This window comes from Ambystoma mexicanum, chromosome 4p, assembly GCF_040938575.1.
Source record: "Ambystoma mexicanum isolate Mex_15411 chromosome 4p, UKY_AmexF1_1, whole genome shotgun sequence".
Taxonomy (NCBI): Eukaryota; Metazoa; Chordata; class Amphibia; order Caudata; family Ambystomatidae; genus Ambystoma; species Ambystoma mexicanum.
In genome coordinates this window covers 203,293,078-203,319,141 of record NC_090927.1, presented here as the reverse complement: position 1 = coordinate 203,319,141, position 26,064 = coordinate 203,293,078, and the positions used below count along the sequence as shown (strand labels likewise).

The following is a 26,064-nucleotide window of genomic DNA, read 5'->3' as shown; positions in this document are numbered from 1 at the left end:
AGCTGGTGACCGACCAAGAGCTTTGCAGGAAAACAGATGGCAGCTGTGGGATGTTTTTACCCATGCATCCAAGCCCTACAATAAAACTGTGCAGTACTGGCATGGAAAACATCATGATGGCCAGAACTCCCCAGAGAGTGCACAGGGAAAACATGAAGAATAGGCTGCCACCCATTTTTGCCTATGTTGTGAGCACAGGAGGGCACTGCCTAACCACCATTGGGCTACACACACAGTAGCCTGAAACCATTGGGAATGGCAATGCTGATTGCCAAAAGCAACCCAGAACTGTGGGGAATTCATTTTCTTAGTCCCAAAAATGGTTGCATTACCAGTACTCACCACTATCAGAAAGCCGGCGTTTTAAAACCACCATACTTTTGTGTAAAACTGAACAAATGAAACAAAACCAGACCAAGGAAAGACTTGCTAAGGGGTGGATACAATGTAAAACTATATTCTGAAATGACTTGAAGGAAGAAATTATTTAATGTATATGTAAAAATTGTAAGTGATTTAAACTGGGAACAAAAAGTGACATTTAGCTGAAACCTGGCTTAATGAAACTGGATTCTGCCTGACAACTACCCCCGACAGGAGTTGAAACCTGCTCAGCCACTCCCCTTGCCAAAAGGAGTTGTCACCTCTCTAATTAGATTAGGGGTGGAGCAGCTGGGGACTACAGGGAGTTGAACAAAGGCCTGTCCTGTACTCAGGCAAATGTTATATTGGGGGGTCGTAAAGTGGCTTCCTCTTAGGGGAAACTGGGATGGGCAGTGCCTCTGCTAGCAGCTGAGCTTGGGGGAAGTGGATAAACCAGTTATTCCACCCTGTGATGTGGGAAGCCACACCCCTTTTTGACCAGGGCATAATTTTAAAAAAGATAGATAACTCATAGTGCGGACTTGTCAGAATTATATAAGTAATATCATTATTTTTGTGATTTTTCTGTGAACATTTTAAGAGGTGTTAAGATCCTGCGGTGTATTCTGGGGGGTTGCTAGCGGAAAATAGGGTCTCGCTCCAAATGTAGGCATGTTAAAAATCTGACACTTTATCATCTGTGACCCATATCCCTGGTGCACATTTGTGTAAAATCTGGAAAGGTTTAGAGGTTGTTATCTGGATGAAAAGGGGAGAATTCTGTCATTCGTGGACACGACATCGTACAAAGACAGGGATCGGATGGTTTGGTGCTACAGAAAATATGTTAACTGGAACTACAATATTAGAAAAATGGTACATAGATAAATATGTATTTGGGTCAGAAATAGATTTGTGTGCAATCTGACAAGGGGAGGTTCCTCTGACCATAAAACCTACAGTATCACTCTGACTCACATTTCCTTCCCCCAATCAAGGGAGAGAGGAGGAATTGGACAATGATAAGTGAGAGGGGCAGGTTTAGTTATGACCAGGCACACACCCATTTTCAAAACACATAAAAAGAGACTGCTGGGACAGGTAGAGACATTCAATTCCATTTGCTGCGGAGCATGCTGACCGACGACTTCACATCCAGAGATCCAACACTTAGACTTCCAAGCTAAACAGAGACTACAGAACTTTGAACCAAGAAGGCCCACTGCAAGCAAAAGTATTTGTCAGCAGGCCTCAAAATCATTTGCAAACTCTTCCACAGCCGGGCGAGCTGTCTGAATTCTTTTGCCAAGAACTCTTGCCAGTACCCAGAAAGCAGTGTTACATCCAGAATCCACTTGATCCGGACCGGAAAGCAGAGCAGTATCCAGAACCAGAGGCCGCTGAATCCAGAGAGGCTAGACCAGCAGAGCAGAGCTGACCCAGACCGCTATGAGCAGAACCAGTGACCCAGATCGCAGTGAAGTGCCGAGACCAGAACCGGGGTCCAGTCCAAAACCTGACCAGATCCATGGCGAGGCCCATTCCTGCAAAAAATATCTTGTGAGTACCTAGCAGAACTGTGCAGAACCAATCTCTTAGTTAAAATAATCTAATCCAAACTATTTTAACCTAAGTAGAACTGCCTCCTAGAAATCGTGTCATCTGTCATTTTTAAAGCTGCACCACTGTCACCTGTCAATTCTGCAGCTGCAAGCTGTCACCTGTCATTTTGAGTTTACTTTAAATCCGAAAAACGACCTTTACAAAATCGTTCATATCTCTGGAACCGTTTGTCCTAGGAACTTTCCTCTGAAAGCTTAGAATCTCAGCTTTCCAACGAACCTAGAACCGACTTGCTACTCCTTATACTTTTGCCGTAATCACGATTCACGCACTCGCGAATTTTGCCGCGATTTGCGATTTGGCCTGATTTCTTTACCTGTAAAAAGATAGCAGTTTTTTGATTTCCTCTGCTAAAAATGTGTTTGCCTCTTAATAACCATCCCTGAATCATTGCTAAAGTGAGCCTGAGCTCATCCCAAGTATCTCTCACTCACCCTGAAGCTCCTAAAGGGAATTAAAAGCATTTTCAGCATATTTCTCACTTCATTGCCACCACATTCAAAGCACTTGGGCCTGTGTTTTAAAACTCATACCGGTTTTCTCTAAGCTTGCTGGGGGGGGGGGGGGGGGGGGAACTGAATTTCGTATTGTATTTGATTGCATTCCTCTTTCCATCTCCTTCCATTTCTTACATTGCATAGGGGAGGGGGGTGAATTGCCAGAGAAAAAGTGATTATCTTATCTTTTGCTAAAATCATATCAAGTATTTCTGTACTGCATTTTATTCCTCATTGCTTTTCCCTTGAAATCATAAAAGTATTTTTGCTACTTTATCCATACTATACTAACTCCTCATTGATTGTAAAGAAGTGTGCTAGTGCCAGATTACCCATTGTTAACCACATCATATGTCTAAGTGTACTATCAGATATTAATTTATTATAAAGTGTGATATATATATATATATATATATATATATTGTTTAAATTTCTCAAATAAACCTTTTAAACTTGCAAAACAGAACTACTTCTTGGCTCAGTGGGGTCAGGGGGATTCTAAGAGAGGGGTGTTATATAGGGGTAGTCATCCAGAACTCATGAACTGGACATAAAGATATATCAATAAGGGTTTCCATTCAGTATCCCAGACTAGGCATCGAATTAGCTGTAGTGTTGAATTGAATCCTCTTACACAGCCTTTTGGTGACTTCCACTTTTCTTTTACATATAACGCTTACATACATTCAAATATTACATATTGAATACTTACATTCTTTATCCCCTAAACCATTATCTAACTACACACAAAATCATTCTTGGGCGAATTAGGAACTTTGTTTAACTCCTGCTTGTTATACACCAACCGTTTCTATTTGGAGACTACAATCAACCACTACAATGCTTACAGTTTGTACAAGGTGTAACAGGTAGGCCCCCTTTTGACTTAAAACAGGTCACTACTTCATCAGCTATTCAGTACTTAGACTTGCCTAGCTACACCTCCCTTATTTTTCCATGCTCCAAAAATTGTAAGTTACTCACCATAGTGACTAACGTACTCTTAGTCCCCTTTCCTCCAAACTGCATGGGTGTCCTAAAGGACGGGAGACGGAACCTTTTTCACCAGAAAAAACCTTCTTCCCCTTTAAATTTAGAGGCGTGTGGCGGTGCAGATCTGGGAGCATGCAGTGCCCCGACTCTGCCCTCTAGCGCCACATCTCAGTCCCCATAGACGCGTCGACAATAGATGAACATTGCCTAATGACACCAGTTTTTATAAGGGGGGAGGATGGTGGTACGTAAGAAGGAAAGGGGACTAACGTGTTAGTCACTACGGTGAATTACTTATAATTACTCTTACGTCCCATCCCCTTGCCTCCATACTGCATGGGCGATTACAACGGAGTGTAGCCCGAGGGTGGAGAGGAGACCCTCATTAAGCAAACAGGTTTCTAAGAACCGCCTGCCTGAAAGCCGGAAAGCCGTGTCTGATCTAGAGCCGTCATCCAAACAGTAGTGCTTGCAGACAGCCGATGGGTTGGCCCAGGTGGCTGTCCTGCTTATGACTTGCCAGGGGACATGCCGCTGGAATGCAATGGAGATTGCCTTGGCTCTGACCGCGTGGGCCTGCATGTTGGATGGCAGTGGCTTATGCTGTCCATCGTATGCCTCTTTGAGGGCCGAGACCATCCAACGGGCTATGGAGGCCTGTTACCCCGGTTTTGATCTGCCAAAGGTGACAAAAAGTGTGTCCGACTTGCGGAAGCCCCTGGTCCTGTCCAAGTAGAATTTCAGGGCACGCCGGACATCTAGGCAGTGCCAGTGCAGAACTCTGTGCCTCATCTTTGGGCTCCTGAAAGAACGTAGGCAGCACTATTTCTTCGTTCAGCTGGAATGCGGAAGGCACCTTAAGTAGGAATGCTGAGTGCATCTGCAGGACTACTTTGTCCCTGTGAAACGTAGTATAGGGCTCTGAGGCGAGCATGCCTGGATTTCGCTGACTCTGCGAGCCGAGGTGAGGCCCACTAGCAAGGCCGTCTTAATGGTAACCACACATAGGGTGTGGCCTCTTGATGGGTGGGTAGAGTCTGGTGAGTCCCATCAAATGTCTCTTGGTAATCGGGTTGGAAGAGGAAAAGACCGCCTCCTCAGAGTTTCTGTAGGCCCCAATGGCTGCCAATTAAGTGCGTTAAGTGTCCACTTGCACGTTTGAATGGGCGAGGTGTGCCGAGGAGGAACGCACGTCGTCCAAGGTACATGCAATGGGGTCGATATCCCTGCTCCTGGCGCCCTGTTTGATCTCTAGATTAGCCTGGGAAAGGCTGAGGTGACATAGCATGACCTGCTCAGGAACCATGCTGTTAGGGCTAGTTTTGTGGAGCGAGGTGGATGACTCTGCCCCCTGCTGTGCCAGATGATGTGCTGGGCCTAGCGGAAGGCGAATGGGTGGTCTCTCAGAGAGGCTGAACAGCTCCGAGAACCATGGCCTGGCTGGCCACTACAGGGCTATTAGAATGATGCTGAGGTGGCAAGACTCCTTGATCTTGCACATCACCCTGCGTACCCTGCCCATACGGACGCAGCGGGAACCTGCCCTGCACAAATGAAGGGTAGGCTGTAGGCCACATGCTTGGTTGACACCAGTCCCACCTAGGCACAGGTTCCTCCACCTTCTCCCTGCCTAGGTGCGGTATCGGGCAGATGTCACGAATGTCTGGCACGGTGGACATTTTGTCGAGCTGCCTTCTCGGCTCACTGGGCCCACCCCGTCCAGGACTCTTGAGTGTGGATCATGGGGCCTACCCTGTTCCTCAGGCTGAAGCCTGGTAGGCGTTTCTCCCTCAGTGGATCTGCTGGTAGAACTATGTATAGGCACACCCTCAGACATACTGCCGGTACTAGGGTGTGGCCCCTCGGGTGAAGACCCGGTAAAAGAACCTTTCGGTCCCTCAGCACTGTCACCGGGAGGATCTACTGACCCATTGGCCTGTCGGCTGGTAGCTGATGTAGCCTTGGTACTCGTTCTGGTATGAGGACCTGAGCGGTCCCTCCCGCACGGGTGAGTCCTTTGGAAGGAGTCTTCCTTGTGGGGTACGCTGGAAAAGAGCAGCCCTACCTTGGGCTTGGATCGATGATAGAGCAAGTCCTTTAGGTCCTTTGGAGGCGATCTCTGAAAGAGCTCCCTCCACCTGGCTAGTCTGTTCTTCAGAGACCTTGAGCAGAGCGTGTTGCACGTGGTGCAAGCCTGCCAGCCGTGGTCTGAGCCAAGGCAATGTAGGCAGAGGGTATGGGGGTCTTTAGTTGGAAAGAGCCCATCACAGGATGGACACCTGCTGAACCCTGTAGAAGTCTACATGCGGCGGGGAGGTGCGCAACGCCTGAGGACCGAGTACCTGAATGATAAAAAGACAGAAGAGAAGAAGTATCCTCACCTGGAATTACATGGCCGAAGACAAACCCTGGAGCGCTGGTCAATTCATCCCATTCCAATCGATGCAGAAAAGGGGACTGGGGTGTGGCGGCTGAGTCAGGGCAGCGCATGCTCCCAGGGCTGCACCCCCGCACGCCTCTAAATTTAAACGGGAAGAAGATTTTTTCTGCTGAAGAAGGTTCCGTCTCCTGTCCCTTGGAAAGGACACCCATGCAGTATGAAGGAAAGGGGACGGGATGTAAGAGTAAGTGGTTCATGAGGGAGCCCCAAGAATTCTTGGAAACAAAATCAATCTCTCCAGGTGCAGATTCCTCAGGTGGACACAACTTGTTTCAATTAAAAGGTGACTAGAATGCTTTGTTCCAATTCAAAAGTGGGCATTTTTCTATGTATGCTTGATTCCAAATCACAGGATCAAGCCACAATACATACCGGTGGCAAGACAGTTTGGAGAAGACCTCAGGACAGGGACTTGAGAAATTATCATTACGGTATTTATTGCGTGCAGAGCTAGTTTCGGGAATCAACAGAGAGCTTACTGGTTTAAGGGGCTAAGTACACAGTGAGGGAAGCAGATCACAGGGGATAAATACAAGGAAGCAGAGAGCCAACAACAGGGGAGGGCGCGCAATTTGGCAGCAAAGATCCTCAAGCACCCAGGTGGTAGGGGGGTGGGGGAGACACAGGATTAGCAGATTGCCCAGTCTCATGTTAGGAGGGGAGTGGAGGGTGTGCACACCTAGGTGTTGGGGAGCAACATGACATGTAGACTAATCTAGACATGGAGCAGACATCAAGACTACAAAATGCATTTCTATGCTTAAATCCCCTAGCTCGGCAAACCAACAATCGCTTTACAACTTGTGAGAAATACCTTTTCAAGTGATAGCCATTTGAACGTGTTTTCCAGCCACTAGTGACCTTCAGAGCATTTAACAAGGGGAGGAAAATCAAGCAGAAAGGTAAGCAAACGGTATAAAAGAATCTAAATACTGGCACACCTTCGATTAAGAAAAAGATTGCTTGAGAGTATATGACATGACAAAATCTGGACTCAAGATGTGCACTTGCCACTAGTCACTGGCTAGTGATAATGAAATCCTGGCGAGTAAGAAATAGTGTGGTCTGCTCTGTGTGTGCAGAATAGTGGCAGCGGGTGACTTTATGGATGCCTAGTAGATTGCAAGTTTCCCCTGCCATAATCCTAGGAAGACACAGGGGTTCAGAAACCAAATACTTATTTTTTTACTTTAAGGAGCTTAGTTGTTAGACTACTTATGGTGAAATCCATCCCCTGTACATTTCAATCCAAACAGAATATATTGAAAATTATACAGAAGACGAAATACACAGTCCTAAGGACAGATGCAGAGCTAGACAAAATAAATTGAACAGCAAATAAAACTGGACACCAGAGGAGGAGCACCCAGATGTTATGTTCAAATAAAATAAAACCTTGAGAACTGGCAGAAAGGATAGCAAAGTAAGGGGAATCTACACAGGGCTTTAAAAAAGCAGAATCTAAAATAAAACCTAAAATGTGTGCATTTAAAGGGATTTTAAATTATTAAATCTATGGAACCTGCCTCAAGAATCTTGGAGAGATAACGGATGCAGAGATACTGGAGGGAACTGCTGGTAATGTAGAGGAAAGGGGCTCCAGTTAAAGGGATTGCACCTCCAAGCCCAGATTAACAGTGCCTCAAAGGATCCAGGTTGACATATTGCAAACCGCCAGACGGTGGGCAGGTACATGCTCACCACAAACTAGTACCCCAGATCCAAGTGGTGAAAAGAGGTACACCAACAGCCCAAGTAAATGATCTTGAAACAAAACTGGTAACAGACATTCACAGATCCAAAGAACGCTACACAAAGTTGACTCAGGGAGGGGGTATACAGAGCTCCGACGAGTGGCGAACTTGGATCAATAACTCTGTTTTGAAAAATCTGTGGATTCACTGGACGACTTAGAAAAAACACTACTGGTCTCAAGATCACCAGATCAGGCCGAACAAAGAAAGGATGATGACCAACCAAACAGCAACGAGGCCTACTTTTTACCATCCTCCTATTCTTCAGGACTCGAGGCAAACCTTCCAAGAACGAGCTGCAGGCCTATATAAGAATCTACAAAACCACAGCTATCGTAGAATTCCATTTCTAAAACTACATGAGGTGATGAACGATTCCATGAAAGACCAGGCCACATTGGGTGCCATGCTATACGCAAAAATTCACTTCCTAGAAGGATTTATTACAGCTACTCAATCCAGAATTGGAATGGATCATCTGAGATGAGTAACCGAGAACAATATCAAGGTAAGAACAGAAAAACAAGCTACTCCATCAACAAAGAAATAGCCAGGAATAGAGATGCCAGGGCCTGAGCCAACTGGCCTTCGGCCTCAACCCAGAGAAAGAACCAATAGTCCAAACATGGCATCTAGTTCAGAGGTGCTCATAGTCCACAATGCGTCAGCAGTCCAAATTCCCCTTCTAACGATAGCTGTAGAACCCAATTGCACAACATCTGAAAACCTAAAACCGGATGAAGATCTAATTGTTATAATCCCATCCAGGCATGAAATGCCTGGTAATACACAGCAAGGGATATGTGATGCCGCAGGGGTGGCCGGAGGAGTGGACTAAAGAATACCCAAAACCTTTCAAACCTTCCACTCAAACAAATTAAAAAGGCAAGGGAGGAAAGGGGTCCTAAGGAAACCAAAAAAATCTGAAACAATTACCAAAGATGAAATCAAATGACTTGCGTACATTTATGAGAAATCTAGCAATCCAGCCTTGGCCAACTACCGAACTTTGATCAACAGCGAAAAAGACCAGTAACCCGAATGTAAAATCCCTGGATCTCCTCAAACCAATGGAGTTTGAGAGATTGGCCCAGAAATGCCTGAGAGCCGGCAAACAATGGAGATCAAATATTAAAGCATTGCAAAGCCCAGAAACATGGATTGACAACCGGCAAAGGGAAGATTCTACATCAAATATTAGAGCACTGGAACATCGAGATGTAAAATTACTAACAATTACCAACCAATTTAGCTTAAATCAACTAAAAAAGGAGTACACTGCTTCCAAGTTAAAAACCTGCATGGAAACAGCGCTAAAAATAACCATGAAGTGTAGTCATGAGAGCAGTCCAAAATGTATGTTTGTTTATTTATTTCTAATGTGCACCAGACCGAAGGTATCAGGGCGCAGCAGTTAAGGCAGGTGCAAGGCTTAGGTTACAGAATACAAGATACAGGAAAGAATAAAACATATATACAGCTTATAAACAGGTGGAATACATATAAACAGCAGACGTGTCAAGAAATATTTCAGGAAATATTTGAGGGAGTGTGCAGAAGCAACAGTCAAACCTACATATCCGTGGATTTGAGCAGGTTAATGTGGTTCTGTCTAAATGTCAAGTAAGGTTGATCTTCTCTAAGAGGCTGTGGCAGTGAGTTCCAGAGTTTGGCTGCTTTCACGGGAAAGCTGCTGCCACCAGCCCTAGTGAGCCTAAATCTGGGCATAGTAAGACAGCTGGCGTTGCCAAGTCTCATCGGTCTAGTGGATGTTCTTCTATGGAATCTATCCATGGGGTAACTAGGGGCAGCATTGTTTAATTCTTTTTGAGTGAGGGATGCAGTTTTTAGAAGGATTTTATTGTGGGTCGAAAGCCAGTTGTTTTGGCGCCTAGTTACTGAGATGAACAAGTTACTCTCTTACCTGGTAAAGTTCTTTCGATGGGATGGTCCGACAACTTATCCCATATCTATGACAGTAATCACTACAGCTGTGCTGCTTCGGAAAATCTTTCAGCGTCTGCGTCCTGCATCGATGACGTCGATACGCCGCCCTCGAGTACCTCCTCCGACGGCTGACATCACTGGATGTTATAAGTAGGCCGCACGACGCCCGTAGCCTCAGTTGTAGTTTTTTCCCCAGAACGTGTGGCACCAGACTTCTGCCAGTCTAACCACACAAAGCCTTGCGGAAATGTAAGCTGCAATCGCATAAGAAATTCTGTAGCGGGGAAGGCAGGGAGGGAGCGATATGGAATACGTCGTCGGACCATCCCATCAAAAGAACGTTACCAGGTAAGAGAGTAACTTGTTCTTCGAGGGGTTGGGTCCTCCAATGTATTCCATATCTATGACAGACTCCCAAAGCAGTACCAATGCAAGGAGGTGGGAAAATAATTTAGAAAAAGGAATTTAGAATGCCCAATCAAATTGCGGAGCAAAGGATCGCCTTGCCAAAGGCCAGATCCTGCCCACGGATGGAATAGAGGGAGTAGTGACATACAAAACTATGGACCGAAGCCCAGGTGGCTGCATCACAGATGTTACATATAGGAACACCCCTCTGTAGGGCAGTAGAGGCAGCCATACCCCTGGTAGAATGGGCCCGCAAGCCGACTGGTGGGTCCTTACCCGCCAAGTGGTAACACTCAGAGATAGCCAGAATAATCCAGCGAGACACAGTCTGCTTAGTCACAGCTTGTCCCAAACGCTTTCCAGCGTAACCAATGAAGAGTTGATCGCCCACTCTGACCCGGGACATGCGTGAAATATAAAAGCTTAAAGCTATCCTAGGATCGGCCTATGGAGCCTCTCCTCTTTCTTACCAGGATGTGGAGGAGGATGAAAAGCCAGTAGAACAACCTTCTGGCCTAAACGAAATTCGGACACCACCTTCGGAAGACAGGAAGGACGAACACTAAGGACAACCCTGTCCTTCTGAAATACAGTGAAGGGTGGCTCAACTGAAAGTGCCTGTAACTCACTCACTCTGCGAGCGGAAGTGACCGCAACCAAAAATACAGTTTTAAGAGTCAACAGTCTCAAAGGGCATGAATGCAAAGGCTCAAACAGAGCACCCATCAGAAACTTGAGGACAAGGTTCAAATCCCAGCCTGGCACCTGGAAATGGCCCTTTTAGAAACTGAGAAATTAAAGGAATTTTAAAATAAGAACACTCTTCAGACAAGCGCCTAAATATGGACAGCGCCGCCAGGTATCCTTTAACCGTACCCACTTGCAAGCCCCTGTGAGAGCAGATAGTCTGGGTAGGGAAGACGACGTGGAGGGCAGATGGACAAATCGAGAAGGTCCGGGTACCACGTCCTCCGGGCCCACGCCGGAGCAATGAGGATCATCTGGGAACCGAACATTCACAACCTCCACAGCACTTGCGGGATGACGGGGACTGGAGGAAACGCGTGCGGCAGTGGGAATGACCACTCCACCACGAACGCGTCCCCTAAGGCACCTTTTGGAGGAAATTCCCGCGAGCAGAACCTTTTGCACTTCCGGTTGACACTGGAGGCGAAGAGATCCACTTGAGGGGTCCCCCAAAGGACGAAGATCTCCAGGAGAATCTCCTGAGCCAACTACCACTCGTGAGAGATCGCGCTCTGCCTGCTCAGAGCATCCGCGTCTCGTTTTCGTCTCCGGCCAGATGAACTGCCGAGATCGAAACTTCCTGCTGGATTGCCCAGAACCAGAGCTGCATCGCCTCCCTGCACAGAGGAAGTGACCCTGCTTCCCCCCTTTTTGTTGAGGTAGTGCATGGCCACTGTGTTGTCCGTCAGGATCAGGACATTCTTTCCTCACACAGTCGGCAGAAAAGCCTTCAGGGCAAGCCTGACGGCCCTCAGCTCCAACAGATTGATATGGAGTCTTGACTCAGACCGAGACCAACGACCGCTGACTGTCATCTCGTTGGCATGAGCTCCCCATCCCGTGAGGGATGGGTCCGTCATGATCATCACCTCTGGCCAGGGTAGCCAAAAGGGAGCCCCCTTCATCAGATTGCCTTCGACGGCCAACCACAGAAGATTCTGGGCGACCGAGGACGGCACCTGAACAGGGTCCGACATCCTGCCGGAGGACTGAGACCACTGGAGCTTGAGTGCCCATTGCAAAGATCTCATCCGCAACCTGGCTTCTGGCACCAGAAGAATGCAGGATGCCATGAGGCCGAGCAATCTCAAGAACTCGATCGCAGGGAGACTCTGGGCAAGCTGAAATTTGTGCACCATCTGCTGAATGTGATGAGCCCTCACCTGGGGAGGAAAACACAGCCCCAGGGACGTGTCGAGCACTGCTCCGATGTACTGGAGCCTCTGAGCTGACGTCAAATGGGACTTCTTTAAGTTGAGGGAGATGCCCAGCTTGTGGAGGTAGTGGCAGGTGACGGACAGAAGATCCAGGACTTGCTCGGGAGAGCGCGCCCTGATCAACCAATCATCCAGGTAGGGGTAGACGTGAATCCCTCCTTTCCTGAGATGTGCTGCCACCACTACCATGAGCTTGGTGAAGACCCTCGGGGCGTAGGTCAATCCGAACGGCGGGACCCAAAACTGAAAGTGCGAGTCGCCAACCGCGAACCTCAGGTACTTCTTGTGCTTTGGATGGTTCGGCACATGAAAATAAGCATCCTTGAGGTCGAGAGACACCAACCAGTCCTGAAGTTGAAGGGCCTGGAGGACTTGAGAGTAACCATCTTGAACCTGTCCTTCCTGGGGAGTTTGTTCAAATCGTGCAAGTCCATGATGGGTCTCAATCCCCCGTCTTTCTTGGAAATCAAAAAATAAGGGGAATACCATCCCTTGTTCCTCTCCGCTACAGGCACCAGTTCTATGGCGCCTTTCTCCTGCAGAGATTGAATTTCCTGCGCAAGGAGCTGATCCGGACTCTTCAACGAGAGATTCCCCGGTGGATTGTCGTGAGGCCTCTGCTGGAAAGGAAGACAGTAGCCGTGGGCTATGATCTCCAGAGCCCACACATCTGAAGTAATGGCACGCCACTCTACAAGATGCTGCGCCAGCCTTCCCCCAACCGGCGAACCATGGGACATGGCCTCATGACTGAGCTGAAGCTGCTGCGGCGTTGCCTGAGGGCAAAGAGGCAACTGCCCTTGGTATCTCGAGTACCTTGTTTTCCACCCCTGGCACTCCTACGGTGGCCCCTTTGACTGGCAGCTCCTCTCGCTTTACCAAAGGATGAGTAATAACGAAAGGAACCTCCCCTCCATTGCTGTCCCCTAGGACGAAAAGGCGGAGGTTGTTGAACTGCAGCACCCAACGACTTCGCTGCAGCTTTGGAGGTCTGCAACCTCTCAAGGCTCTCGTCAGCCTTGCTGCCAAAAAGACGTTCACCGTCAAAGGTCATGTTGAGGAGCCGGGCCTGCACATCAGGAGCAAACCCCGACTTCTGCAACCACGCAAACCTGCGTATTACGGTGCTTGCTGCCATGGACCGGCCGACGCAATCTGCCATGTGCAAACCCGACTGAACGGCCTCACACATGGCATCCTTGCCATCCTGGACCATAGCAAAGAAACCATCCCGTTCGTCACCCTTCGGGAATATGTTCAGCCGCTAAGGAAACAAAGTTCCACAGAGTGTGCGTGAAATGAGACAAGGCACATACAGAGTTGGCCGCCTGAAGCGCCATACCCCCTGAAGAAAACACTTTCTTCGCCCAACCATCAAAACGCTTGTCGTCCCTATCAGGAGGGATGGTAGGATACGACGCCTGGTTTGCTGGGGCTGTAGCCGCCTGCACCACCAAACTCTCGGAGTGGGGTGCTTGGTCAAGTAGCAGGGGTCGCTACTGGCTGGGTGGTATTTTCGCGGCAAAGACCTGCCCACTGCCGGGAGACTCTCCGGAGCAGTCCAAGCCACCGCCACCCTACTCTGTAGAGCCATATGGAACGGCAGTACCGAGTCAGTTGGTGGACCTTGGTCTAGGACAGGCTTGTCCAACCTTTTTGAATGTGGGGCCGAAGCATTCACTTTTTGTCACCTGGTGGGCTGGCGATCCAAAAGTGAACACCCTGACCCAAAACAGTATATTCAAAAGCGATGGTGTGTGACCTTTGACACAATAGCATCACAGGCATAGCCATGCAGTCCCAAAGATCGCTTTTGGTGTTGGGGGCAGTGATCAATGGTTAGTTTCTTGTGATTTCTTCCCGTGTGCATGTGTTGATATTTCTCGGAAATAGTAGGGGGCGACCATGCGTAGCGAGGGAGCTACAACAATCTAGGGAGGGTTTGGGGGGGGAGGAGGTACCCCCCCCCCCCAAGATTTTATTTCCAAATATGGGGCTGAAATTGTGCATTTTGCAGCAGGAAAAGTGACCAAAAAGTCATACGTTTACAATCAGTTCTAATGGGGAACATGTACATTCCATGTCACTAACAGCAGACAAGAACATTGTAGAACACAACACATTTTAATGATCAATGTGTCCACAGTGTAAGACAGCACTGTCACTGATGTAACACATTGACATGCTGGTTGTGCCCAAAATATGCCTCTGTAGCAACATGTCTATGCTGGCTGTTCCCAATTTAGGCCAGCATTGTCCTCTACAAAGCATTATTGATGCTGCCTGAGCATGTGCAGTGTGCCCAATACATATGCCAGCTTATCTCTGTAATACACATTCATTACTTCTGTGGTAATGAAAGAAGCATAATCCAATTCCAGGGGGCACCTGAGGCAGTAAAAGTCCTCCGCCACGGCCCGGTTTATTGGTCGGACCCAACATTGCAGAAATAAATTAATCGTGTCCACGGACCCGACAAACATTGAACAAATAAATAAATCGGGCAGGGGAGCCGACTTATGAATTTCCCGGGGGGTGCCCAAATATAGGTAGTGACATAACCAGCACTTATATTACCACATTTACACGTAGTCGCCAACTTGGTGCGAAGGGGAACGGGGGGGTGCAGAACAGTGGAAACATTGGCTAGCATGCACTGCATATACTAAAGGCAAGTAAGAAGGAGGTTTCAGCCTTCCAGTTGCATTCCAGTAGGCCAATACTGCCCCTACTCCACCCCTCTATAATCATACAGGTTGTAGTAGCCCTCAAAAGGCAGAGCAACAAAACTAGGATGGGAGAACGAAATGCCACAATCTCACTAATTTGGTGCAAATCGCGCAAGTGGGTGCATGGGAATGCCATGCGTGTGTGTGGGCTGCATACCCCGGATCACTTGCTCTTCTTCAGTTTGAAACTCTGTCCAAGGCAGTACTGTCCCAAAGGTGAGAAGTGTCATATTTTCAAATTAACTATGCTTAAGCACTTTGGGTTATTGAATAGTGCTGCTACATTCGGAGTAATTCCATCCCTTTAAATATATTAGCTCTTGTATAACCACAACAGTGTTGATTTATTCCGATGATGATGATGAAGATGTTAGACTTGCTCAATAGTTCTGGTTCTGTATCATTAAATGTACTTCAGATCTTCAGAGTCTCGGCAGGATAGCTCAGGGGCAACATGCTAGCCTTGGAAGCTAGACGACAAGGAGCAACACAGGTTCGATCCCTCTGGGTATATTATACCTCTACATCTGTGCACCCCTCTTGCCAAGAGGGGTGCACAGATGTACAAATACACCAAACCCAAAACGATTTTTAGAAATTGAGGGACAGACTTGCTTTGCATCTGTGCCTCCATTTCTAAAAATCGTTTTGGGTTGGGTGTACTTCTACATCCGTGCACACAGATGTAGAAGTATACCCAACCCAAAACGATTTTTAGAAATTGAGGGAGAGATGCAACCCAAGAGCCTCTTGCTTTGCATCTGTCCCTCAATTTTTAAACCTCATTTTTTTCCCGGCTTTCACCTGGGCCGCCAGAGAGAGACACAGTATGGATGGAACAAAGGGCCATCCATACTGCGTCTCTTCTCTTCGGCCTGGGGGGACGGAGCAGCCGCATACTCTGCGCCCCTGAAACCGGGCCGTGGCCTGTAACTGCGTCTTGTGCTGGGGGCACCAGAGGCAGTTACAGACCACGGCCCGGTTTATTTATTTGTTCAATGTTTGTCGGGTCCGTAGACCCGATTAATTTATTTATTTATTTCTGCAATATTGGGTCCGCAGTAACAGTCCTCCACCACAGCCCGGTTTATTTCTTTATTTGCTCAATGTTGTCTGTACAGCCTCGCGGGCCACATGAAATGGCTTGGAGGGCCGCATTGTGGTCCGCATATTGGACAACCTTGGTCTAGGATATCCGTAAGATCATCCTGAAGAAAATCCCCTGGTGGAGCAGACCACACCAAGTACTTGGTAACCCTAGACATAAGGCGCAGGTATGAGGAGTCGGCATGAGTGCCAGGCTCAGGTCTACAAATCTCCACCTCCGGAGAGGTGTCCAGACCACTGGCGTCGTGCAGGGACTGACGCAGGTCCTCAATTTGGCTATGGCCCATCTCATCTGGCACCGTATCAGGAACCATGCCATTATCAGAGCTCTCATCCACCTCTAAAATGTACTCAAGATGGCGGTAACAGGGCACAGAATGGGGAACAAAGCCATGCTTGACCTTGGCCAGAGCCTTTCTAGGGGGTTCCACCGTGCCCCGGGGTACCCCCGTCGAAAAACAGCCTCGAAAGGCGTAGAGTGAATCGGCGTTGATGCCGAACGCGGCATCGACGGCGTCGACACAGGCCTTGAGGGCGGAGCTCTGAGCGTGTCCCTCGACAGCCTGGGCGCCGACGACTTCTTTGGAGGCGGAGCCTCGAAAGAGTCCGTCGACGACCTCGGCGCCACAGGCGTCGACATCTTCCTCGAAGACACCACAGGTTCACACGGTCCTGGAACGGGCATGACGAGAACGATTCCCCTTGTCCGAGCGGGACCTTTCCCGCGAATCGAGCCGACCACCCGAGCCCGAAGGCGTGCAAGCGGTGTCTCTCGACAGATCACGACCGACCCCACTCGGAAGCGCGGTCAGACCGGTGCCCTGCGATTCGAGAATCGCTAGCATTTTCTTACCGAAGGAAGCCCATTCCCTCTGGCGTTGCATGCTTGGTGGGATAAGCGACCCACCGACGGGCGGAATCCTCGGATGAGGACGGGGAAGGCGACCGATGACGGCGCTTCCGGGAGTGCCTCGAAGAGGCAGAGGAGTGGAGGTACCTACTCCGGGACCGAGACACACTGGACTTCCAACGACGATGCGGAGAGTCACCCCTCGAATCGTCCGTCGAAAGCCCTGCAGACCTCAACTGCCATACCTTGGACACCTTACCTACCGACAGTTTCTTCTTGCGCTCCCGCAAGGCTTTGGACGTAAGCGACTGGCAGTCGACATAATCATCAGTGTCAAGGGCCTCCCCGAGGCACCAGAGGCAGGCGTCGTGCGAGTCCATCAGCGACATCTTGGACCCACAGTCCCCACACTTCTTAAAGCCCGGACGCGGGGTGGAAGATGAGGAAGACATCACAAAGGATAACTTCACAAACTAACAGATTCGAAGAACCGAGAAAGAACAGAAACTCCAAGAGTCGAGGCGCGCCGAGATCTCCGAAGCGAACATGTTCACGGAAAAAACGGAACTGAGGCTATTGGCGCCGTGCGTCCTACTTATAACATCCAGTGACGTCGGCGGAGGTCCTCGAGGGCAGCGTATCGACATTGACGCAGAAAGATTTTCCGAAGCAGCAAAGCTGTGGTGATTACAGTCATAGATAAGGAATACGTCGGAGGACCCAATCCCCATCGAAATGTGATCTTCGGGTCACTCCTAGTGCGGCTCTTAAGGCGTTGTTTTGAGGATTTGTATCCTCTGAATAATAGCCTTATTAGCACTGATGTAGAGGGCAATACAATAATCTAGCCTGGAGAGTATTAAAGCTCTGGCCAGGATCATGCAGTTATCGTTTGACAGGAAAGTTTTGCTGGACCTAAAGAGCTTACAGGTGTAGGCAGCGGCGGAGGCCATTGATTTCACTTGTTTGTCAAAAGAGAGGGCACGGTCGAGGTAAATGCCCAGAGTCTTTACCTCCTTAGCCACCTTAATAAGGTTCCCGTCAATGTTGAATGATGAGTATTCTTGGCCTAATTTCTTAAGGTTAGTGTGGGTGCCCAGGATGATAAGCTGGGTCTCGTCATCATTCGGGCATAGATCGTGGGTGGCCATCCATGCCTGGATGATGAAATACACTATTCACCAACGCAAATCCTTGTCGGAATCCCCAGAAAGTGGGAGGAGAATCTGAGTATCATCTGCATAGTTAGTGTAGGTGATACCCAGAAGGTCCAGATCATCGAACAGGGGCTTGGTGAATATATTGTATAATGTGGGGGAGACACAAGAACCCTGGGGGACACCGCACGTGATAGGGATAGGGTCCGCCGCAGCTGAAGGAGAAGGCCCTCATGGTTCTGTCGCTCAGGAATGATTCTATCCATCTAATGGCCTCTGTGGAGAAGTGGGCCGCCGAATCTAGGTGGTCACATAGGACCTTATGATCCACAAGATCGAATGCGGCCGAGAGGTCTAACAGTAGGAGAAGAGCTGTTTTGCCTTGGTCTCTTCACTCATCAACCTGAACTTTCAAGTCAATGAGGGCGGTTTCAGTCCCATGTTGAGGGCGGAATCCTGATCGTCTTCCTCCCAGGAGTTTATGGAGTTCCAAGTATTTTTGGATCTGTGTACAAGCAACCTTATCAAGTATTTTGAGCAAGAAAGGAACCGTCGTGATGGGACGGTAGTTAGTGGGAATTAATGGATCTAGGGTTTGCTTCTTTAGCAATGGGAGCACCCAGGATTGCTTCAGGTTGGTGGGGATGGTACCGGATGAGAACGAGGCATTGATTAGTTTGGATATAAAAGGGGCAAGATCTCTTGCTGCGTCTTTTATAATCTGTGCTGGGCATAGGCCTTGGCAATTGGAAAGCATAAGTGAGAGAATAACTTTTTCTACCTCAAGTATGGATGTTTTAGTAAATGGAATCTTGCAGGGCAGTTAGATGATGTTTCACTAGTGGGGAGGTCCGAGTTGTTCTGTTGTGGTGGCTGGTCAAGGGAGGCTTTTTTTTGGCTATTTTATTCTGGAGGGTGGTTACTTTGTTAGAGAGTGCCTGTTAAATATCAGAGCACCAAGTTTTATTTTTGATACAGCTATCAGGTGTAGGGATAGGAGATTCTAGTTCTTTTACTATGGTAAATAATTCCTTCATGCTGGAATTGGCATTAGAGATGCATTCATTGTAGGAATTGCGTTTAGCTAGACAGATTTCATTTTTATTTTGCGAGGAGATTTTAGTTAGTTTGGATTTATTATCCTCGGAAGGTAGTAGTCTCCAGGCGGTTTCACATCTCCTCTTTAGGAGTCGTAGGTCCCTTAGCTGAGGGGTTAGCGGAGGGGTAAACCACTTGTTTAGTTGGGATTTAGGTTTGCTAGGTCCAAGTTTGAATGGGGCAATTTTGTCAAGTGCAGTTAGCATGGTTTTGTTGTACCCATTAACCAGTGTGCCTGGATCCAGATTGTCAGCCAATGAGTTAAGGGTCGGGAGGATGGCATCACTTTGTCCACTGTGATATTCTTTTTGTTTCTTGTTGAACAGGGTGGGGCGATGGGTACGACTAGTGGGAGTTTTCAGCCAGTTAAAGCAACACCCAAGGCAGAAAACCTGCGGTCCTGTATGGCGGAAGACCGGGTAATAAACTCAAACAGGCACTATAGCCCTGGCGTCATGGAACATGAGAGGTCACAGTCGCTTGTTTAAAAGTGACGATTTTGCTTTTGAGAACTATGACCTGCTATGCTTCCAGGAAACCTGGCTATGCTCAACAGCTCTTATGGATGAATTCACAACTGTTTTGAATCCTGCAATAAAGGCCCCAAGAGGGAGGCCATCGTCAGGCCTACTGTTTGCAACAAAAATAGGCAGGGGGATAGCAATTGGGAGCACAGAAACTATGTATGCAAAGACTGGAATTGAAATGGGACCCTAAGATGTTTCCGGAAGCAAGACCTACTCTCCTGATAAACCTTTATTGGAATCCAGCTGGGATACGGGAGGAGGATTTTACGGAAGGAGTGAGGGATATCATAGATTCAGCATACATTCAATTTGAGACCTGCACCATCATTCTTTGCAGAGACCTGAACCTATTGTGTAAACTACCAAGCCCTGAACCAACAAATGGAACTTGTGGGTTTACACTCGCCAGCGGAAGAGAGGGGTCTGAGGTGGATTCACTTAATGGCGGAAAGGGACCTGTATCTATTGTATGTTCATACGCCAGGAGAAATCTCCAGGAGTCTGACCTGGCACAGAGGCACCCATTTACCAACCTTGGACTAACTCTTTGTCACAGGAAATATCCTTCCAACAATAAGCAAACTCGAAGTACTCGAAATTAATACTAGCGATCACAACCTTTTAGAAGTACAAATGGAAGTCAGGAAAAGTGCTAAAAAACTCATTAAAAATCAAACAATATAATTCAGGGACAAAAATTGACTGCAGATGATTGAAGAAAAAAAATCAAAGATCTGACCATCAAATACGAGAATCAGTTTGACACACGAGGAGAGCGAACTGCTTTAGTGGCACTCAACTATGTACCGATTTTAATGAGTTTTACTGAAGTAAACAAAATGGGAGGAAAAAGGGGGCTTGAGCATCGCCATTTATATGACACAACAATTGTCCTAGAGCAGAAGTTATTGAGACAAGATCTAAGACATTTGACAAAAAGTCTTCAGACTAAGGATTTATTAAGAATAACGAAGCAGAGGGAAAAGTGGTATAAAACTAGCTCAGAACATACAAAGCCATTGTGATCCAGAAACAATGCGGAAGCTTGTATGCTCTTGTCACAGACAAGAGAGATCTGTGTGCTGATTTACAATAAGGAAGAAAAACAGGCCTCCTCTTCATTAATGGCCGTGGAGGAAGAAGTATGGATCAAACACTTTACTACCCTCCTCTCGGCTAAGAGAGACTGCCAGGTGAAAGTCAAAGGCCCTCCGGCTACAAGCCCATGGAATATTCAAGTGGAAAGAGAAGACATTGTGGAGCAAATTGGGAGGGCAAACTCTTCTAGAGCGTCAGGCCCAAATGGGCTCACAAACGCTGCACTGAAAAAAGACCCAGATAAGTGTACTGACTTCATGCTTCTACTCTTTACACAGATCCTAAAGACCTGGATGGTGCCTCCGTCCTGGAAGTTGTCAATAATTCCGATTTTTAAGAAGGGCAATAGCGCCGACCCAAAGAACTATTGACCTATTGGCCTTCTGGACGTGATTGGAAAGATCTTTGCGTCTATGGTACTGCAATCCTGGTCTGAGTGGACCAAGGCGACAGGGAAATCCAACATGTTCCAGACAGGATTCACGAAGGGGATGGGAAGTAATATCAATCTCCTCCCCATTAACATTCTAAAGGACAGGGCACTGTTGAAAAAGAAAATTCTAGCTGTGCTTCAAAGATCTCACACAGGCCTGCGACAGCATCAATCAGACCATTTTGTGGACTCAACTGGAGAGATGGGGTGCCCTGGAGACACTTAAGAGGCTATGTAAATTCTATATTCTAATACATCATTGAGAATTAGATTGAACTGTGCCGGTCTGCTTTCGGATGAGTTTCCAACCTACAAAAGGTCTGAAGCAAGGGTGTCCCTTGGCCACCTCCCTATTTAACCTATTTAGATCAGACCTGGGGGACACTCTGGCAAAAAGCCAGATGCCTCCCCCCTAATGATCGGCGGAAAACAGTTAAATAATTTTGTACGCAGACAACCTGGTCCTCGTGAACCAAACACCTATTTGTCTAGAACAGCAAATTAACAAACTGATGGATTATGTCAAAGAGAATGGTCTGGTGATCAACGTCCCTAAATCCAAGGTATTGATCTTTGAACCGATACAGGGGGAAAAAGGGCAAACCCCACATATGGCACTTGGAAGGAGAGTCATTGGACCAAGTGGAAGTGTTCCATTACTTAGGGATTCCAGTCCAGTCAACTGCAGTATGGCTGACGCTCTGACCGAAAAAAGCCCTAAAATAAAAGATGAAGAACTTAGCCTCTCAAGGAAGAAAGTTACACACAAAATGTGGTGCTTCTCAATCCTGCCGGTGATTCAATTCTACAAGCTGAACGTGGTGGCAGCCTTGACATACAAGGCTGAGACAGCTATATTCCTACCTGGCAAGATCTGGTCGACTCTAGTGGGAGCTTTCTGGAAACCAGTCCTGGGTCTATCAAAAGCTACTCCAATACAATGTTTTGATTAGAGCTGGGCCTGGTGTCTTTATATGGAATGATTTGTTGGAAACGTTTTTCCCTCTCCCTTAAGTGTATGGAAGACACCCAGGGCCATCTATATCATATAACCTCAAACAGCAATAACCTCAAATAGAGATGAGATACTGGGGGAGTGGAACAATGCCTGTAATTCTCTATTGAAGTAACTAGAATCCAAGATAGACAAACTTAAGTGTTTCTCAGACAAAGTGACGGCTAAAGCCTGGAGATCAGATTGGATATGTACACATGGCGAAGTTAAGAGCTACAAACTGTTTTACCACTGTGACCACGAGACAAGGGCACATGGATTGATGCCGGCATACTTGTTGAAATTTCCAAATGGCTACTACCAGGACCAAGTTCTTGGGGCAAGGCAGAATCTGTTCCCAACTAAGAAGATACTTGCCTCATGCATGAGACTGGAAGTACTGGACACGGACTGTCGATACTGTAAAGGGCCAAAATAGCCGGAAACTCAAACATCTATTACTGTCTTGTAGGGGATTAACAGATAGGAGAGTTGTGCACATGAGGAAATATTTCTCGCAGAACAGTACCCTATCATTAGAAGAAAGTTGGGCGGTTTTAATGGGTGGTGACAATGTTCATCTTGTTTTAGATATGATGAACTTTTTGAAGATATTTTAAGAGAATCACTAGGTATAAAGAACTACATGAAATGGTGTATTATGAAATGTCTAACTGAAGAAGGGATGTCATCTATTTTAACAGTGGTTTCACATAGCTAAATGGTTTGTGATAAACCAATGTTAATAAAAAAAGAAAAATATTAAAAGATAATTCTGCAGCCAGACTTCTCCTCAAAGGCACCCCTCTTCACAGTCAGTACAGAAACGTATGAAACTCAGTATTGTGACTTCAAAAAGAATGACCTGAAAATAATCCAAAATAAGGAGGTTGTTGCCTACAACTGATGAGCAGCAGAAGCATCCAGCAACTGTGACGCATCACTTCCCTCACCATTGCTAGTTAACATGCTTTTCCTCTCGCCAAGTTACAGACCGGCCCAACTCGGGAAGTAAATTCTCTCCACTCTCGCAGTCAATGCACTTCCAAATGCTGTGAATAAAAGTAGTACCACTTTGCCGAGACCCTGACCCATTCTAGTAACTGAATTTACATTGCTGAGCGTATCAACTGTTGGCTGCTTTTGAGCATCCCAACTACAACCTTATTATCTTCCACTTCTGCAACAGCAAGAGGCATGGGAACATGCTCTGAGAGAACATCTAGAGCATTACCAAGCCCACCATCAACTGCAGAGGAATCCAGCCTCCTCAACGAGGAAAGGTCTTCCTAGAAAGTGTCGCCCAGGACACTGCCACCTTCACTGACCATGCCAAAAGGAAGGCAGCCCCCTGAATCGATGTGGTCTAGTACTTGACGCACCAGGATGCCCAGTCTGTGGTTTTGGGGGTTGAGCACAAACGCATCAGCACCACAGGACTAAAAAACAGCCAACGTAAAATGAATGTACAAAGACATTTGAAAAGATTTGTTTTCTCAAAGTCTGTCCATCTCATTACCAGGGATCAACCATTACAGACTTGGCTAGCTGTAGTGAAGGAATTTGTGTTTGTTCATGTCCCATATATATTTGGCATGGGTTGTCAAACCCGGTTCACTTAAAGGTCAAACCAAGATTTAAGAACACATCCCTCAGTGGTGAATGACAATAAATGCCCCAGGAGTCAAAGATGAACAAGTTACTTACCAACTGGTAACATTCTCTCGACTGGATGTTCCTCCAACGTATTCCTCATCTTAGATGTTCATCCAGCATTAGCTGCTTCGAAAAAAAAAAACCTTGGCAGAGGGCGCCGTGCGTCGATGTCATCGAGTCGAAGTCCCACGAAGGCCTCCGTCCAGGGTGACGTCATTGGGTGTACAAGTAGCATGCTTGGCGCCCTTTGGCCTCAGTTCTGTTTTTCCCCTCTTGCTCTGCTGTATAGATAGTGTAGGTAGCCAGGTGTCAGCCTTACGAGAGTTGAAGTGGTAATAACACCAGAAAATCTACAGAGGGGTAGGATGGGAGGGCGATGAGGAATACGTTGGAGGAACATCCAGTCGAAAGAACGCTACCAGTTGGTAAGTAACTTGTTCTTCGAATGGATTGTGTCCTCCAACGTATCCCTCATCTTAGATAAACTCCCAAAGCAGCGTAAAGTTCTCTGGAGGAGGGTGCTGATAATTAATATTATATAGCTGAATACAGCACTGCTTTACCAAAAGCAAGCTCTTTAGAGTGGGAAGCATCCAGATTATAGGATTTAGAAAAAGTGTGCAGCGAAGACCAAGTCACTGTTTAACAAATAGATTTGATGGGAACACCTCTTTGAAGGGCTGTCAAAGAGGCTATGCCTCTGGTTGAATGGGCCCTCAAGCCTTCTGGTGGATCTTTGCTCGCCAATCTGTAGCATTCTGAAATGCAAAGCACAATACCACGTGATCAGGTTTGTTTTCCTACACCGATTGGCCCAACTTCCTTCCGATGTAGCCAATGAAAAGTTGATTATCCACGCTAAGCTTCGAGAGCCTAGAAATGTAAAAGCTTAGAGCTCTTCTCGGGTCCAGCCTGTGCAATCTTTCCTCCTCCTTGCTGGGATGAGGTGGAGGATAGAACGCAGGCAGAACGATCTTCTGATTTAAATGGAAATCAGACACGTTAGGTAAGAACGAAGGTTTAACCCTTAATACAACACTGTCCTTGTGGAACACAGTACAGGGTGGCCCAGAAGACAGTGCCTGCAACTCGCTCATTCTTCGTGCAGATGTTAAAGCAACCAGGAAAACGGTTTTCAACATTAGTAATCTTAAATGGCATGTGTGCAAAGGTTCAAAAGGGGCACACATCAAAAACTTTAGGACCAGATTAAGGTCTCATACTTGGTCTTGGAAATAAGAAGGAGCAAACACATTGGTGAGTCCCTTTAAGAATTGCACTATCAGAGGAATTTTAAAATGGGAACATTCTTCCAAAGAGTGCTTGAAAATGGAAGGCTCTGCAAAATAACTTTTAATGGTCCCAACATTGAGACCTCTATGTGCCAATGATAAGAGGAAGGATAATACTTCTGGAATAGGACACAGTAAAGGATCAACATTCTTTTCCCTGCACCAGTTGCATAACTTCTTCCAGCGGCAACGATACCAAGATTTTGTTGCTGGCCTTCTCGTCAAAGCAACACCTCCATGACGTCATCCGGAAGGTCCCAATCCTTGTATCTCAGCCTTTCAGATACCAAGCATGAAGGTTGAGAGTCCCGACCTCTGGATGGAGAACCTGGCCCTCCTTTTGTGAGAGAAGTTCCTCTCTCTGAGGAAGACGTAACGGAGGGCAGATGGACATATCTAGAAGGTCCGGTTACAAAGCTCTCCTGGCCGAATCCGGGGCAATTAGGATCATGTGGTTTTTGAACTGTCTTAACCTCCTGATGACTTGAGGAATGACGGGGATCGGAGGGAAGGCGCATAGCAGTGGGAAGTTCCACTCCACCACAAACGCGTCCCCAAGGGCTCCTCTCTGGGGAAATTCCCTTGAGCAATACCTTTCGTACTTCTTGTTGATTTCTGTCGCAAACAGGTCTACTTGAGGGGTTCCTCAAAGGGTGAAGATCTCCTGAAGGACTTCCTGAGCCAGTTCCCACTCGTGGGACACAGTACTCTGCCTGCTCAGAGCGTCCAATGTCATATTCTTCTCCCCGGCTAGATTAACTGCTGATAAGGAGATTCCTTCCTGAATTGCCCAATACCAGAGCCGCATTGCCTCTCTGCACAGAGGTAGTAACCCTACACCTCCTCTTTTGTTCAGGTAATGCATGGCCACTGTGTTGTCCGTCATTATCAGGAATTTTTTTCCCCTAACAGACGGCAGAAAAGCCTTCAGAGCTAGTCTGACTGCTCTCAGCTCTAAAAGGTTGATGTATAGTTTGGACTCCGATGGAGACCAACGACCGCTGATTGTCAGATCGTTGGCATGAGCTCCCCACCCCATGAGTGAGGCGTCCGTCACTACTGTAATCTGTTGTTCTCCTTTTAGGATGTTCTCTGTGCAAGTCCACCACAGAAGATCCTGCCGAACCTTGTTTG

At 47.3% G+C, this 26,064-nt stretch overlaps 1 protein-coding gene across 10 annotated transcripts in view; it reads right to left on the bottom strand.

Annotated features, from left to right (window-relative positions):
• Nucleotides 1–26,064, bottom strand: part of HMBOX1 (homeobox containing 1) — an 802,934-nt gene that overhangs the window by 292,198 nt on the left and 484,672 nt on the right. The gene's annotated exons all lie outside the window — the stretch shown is intronic.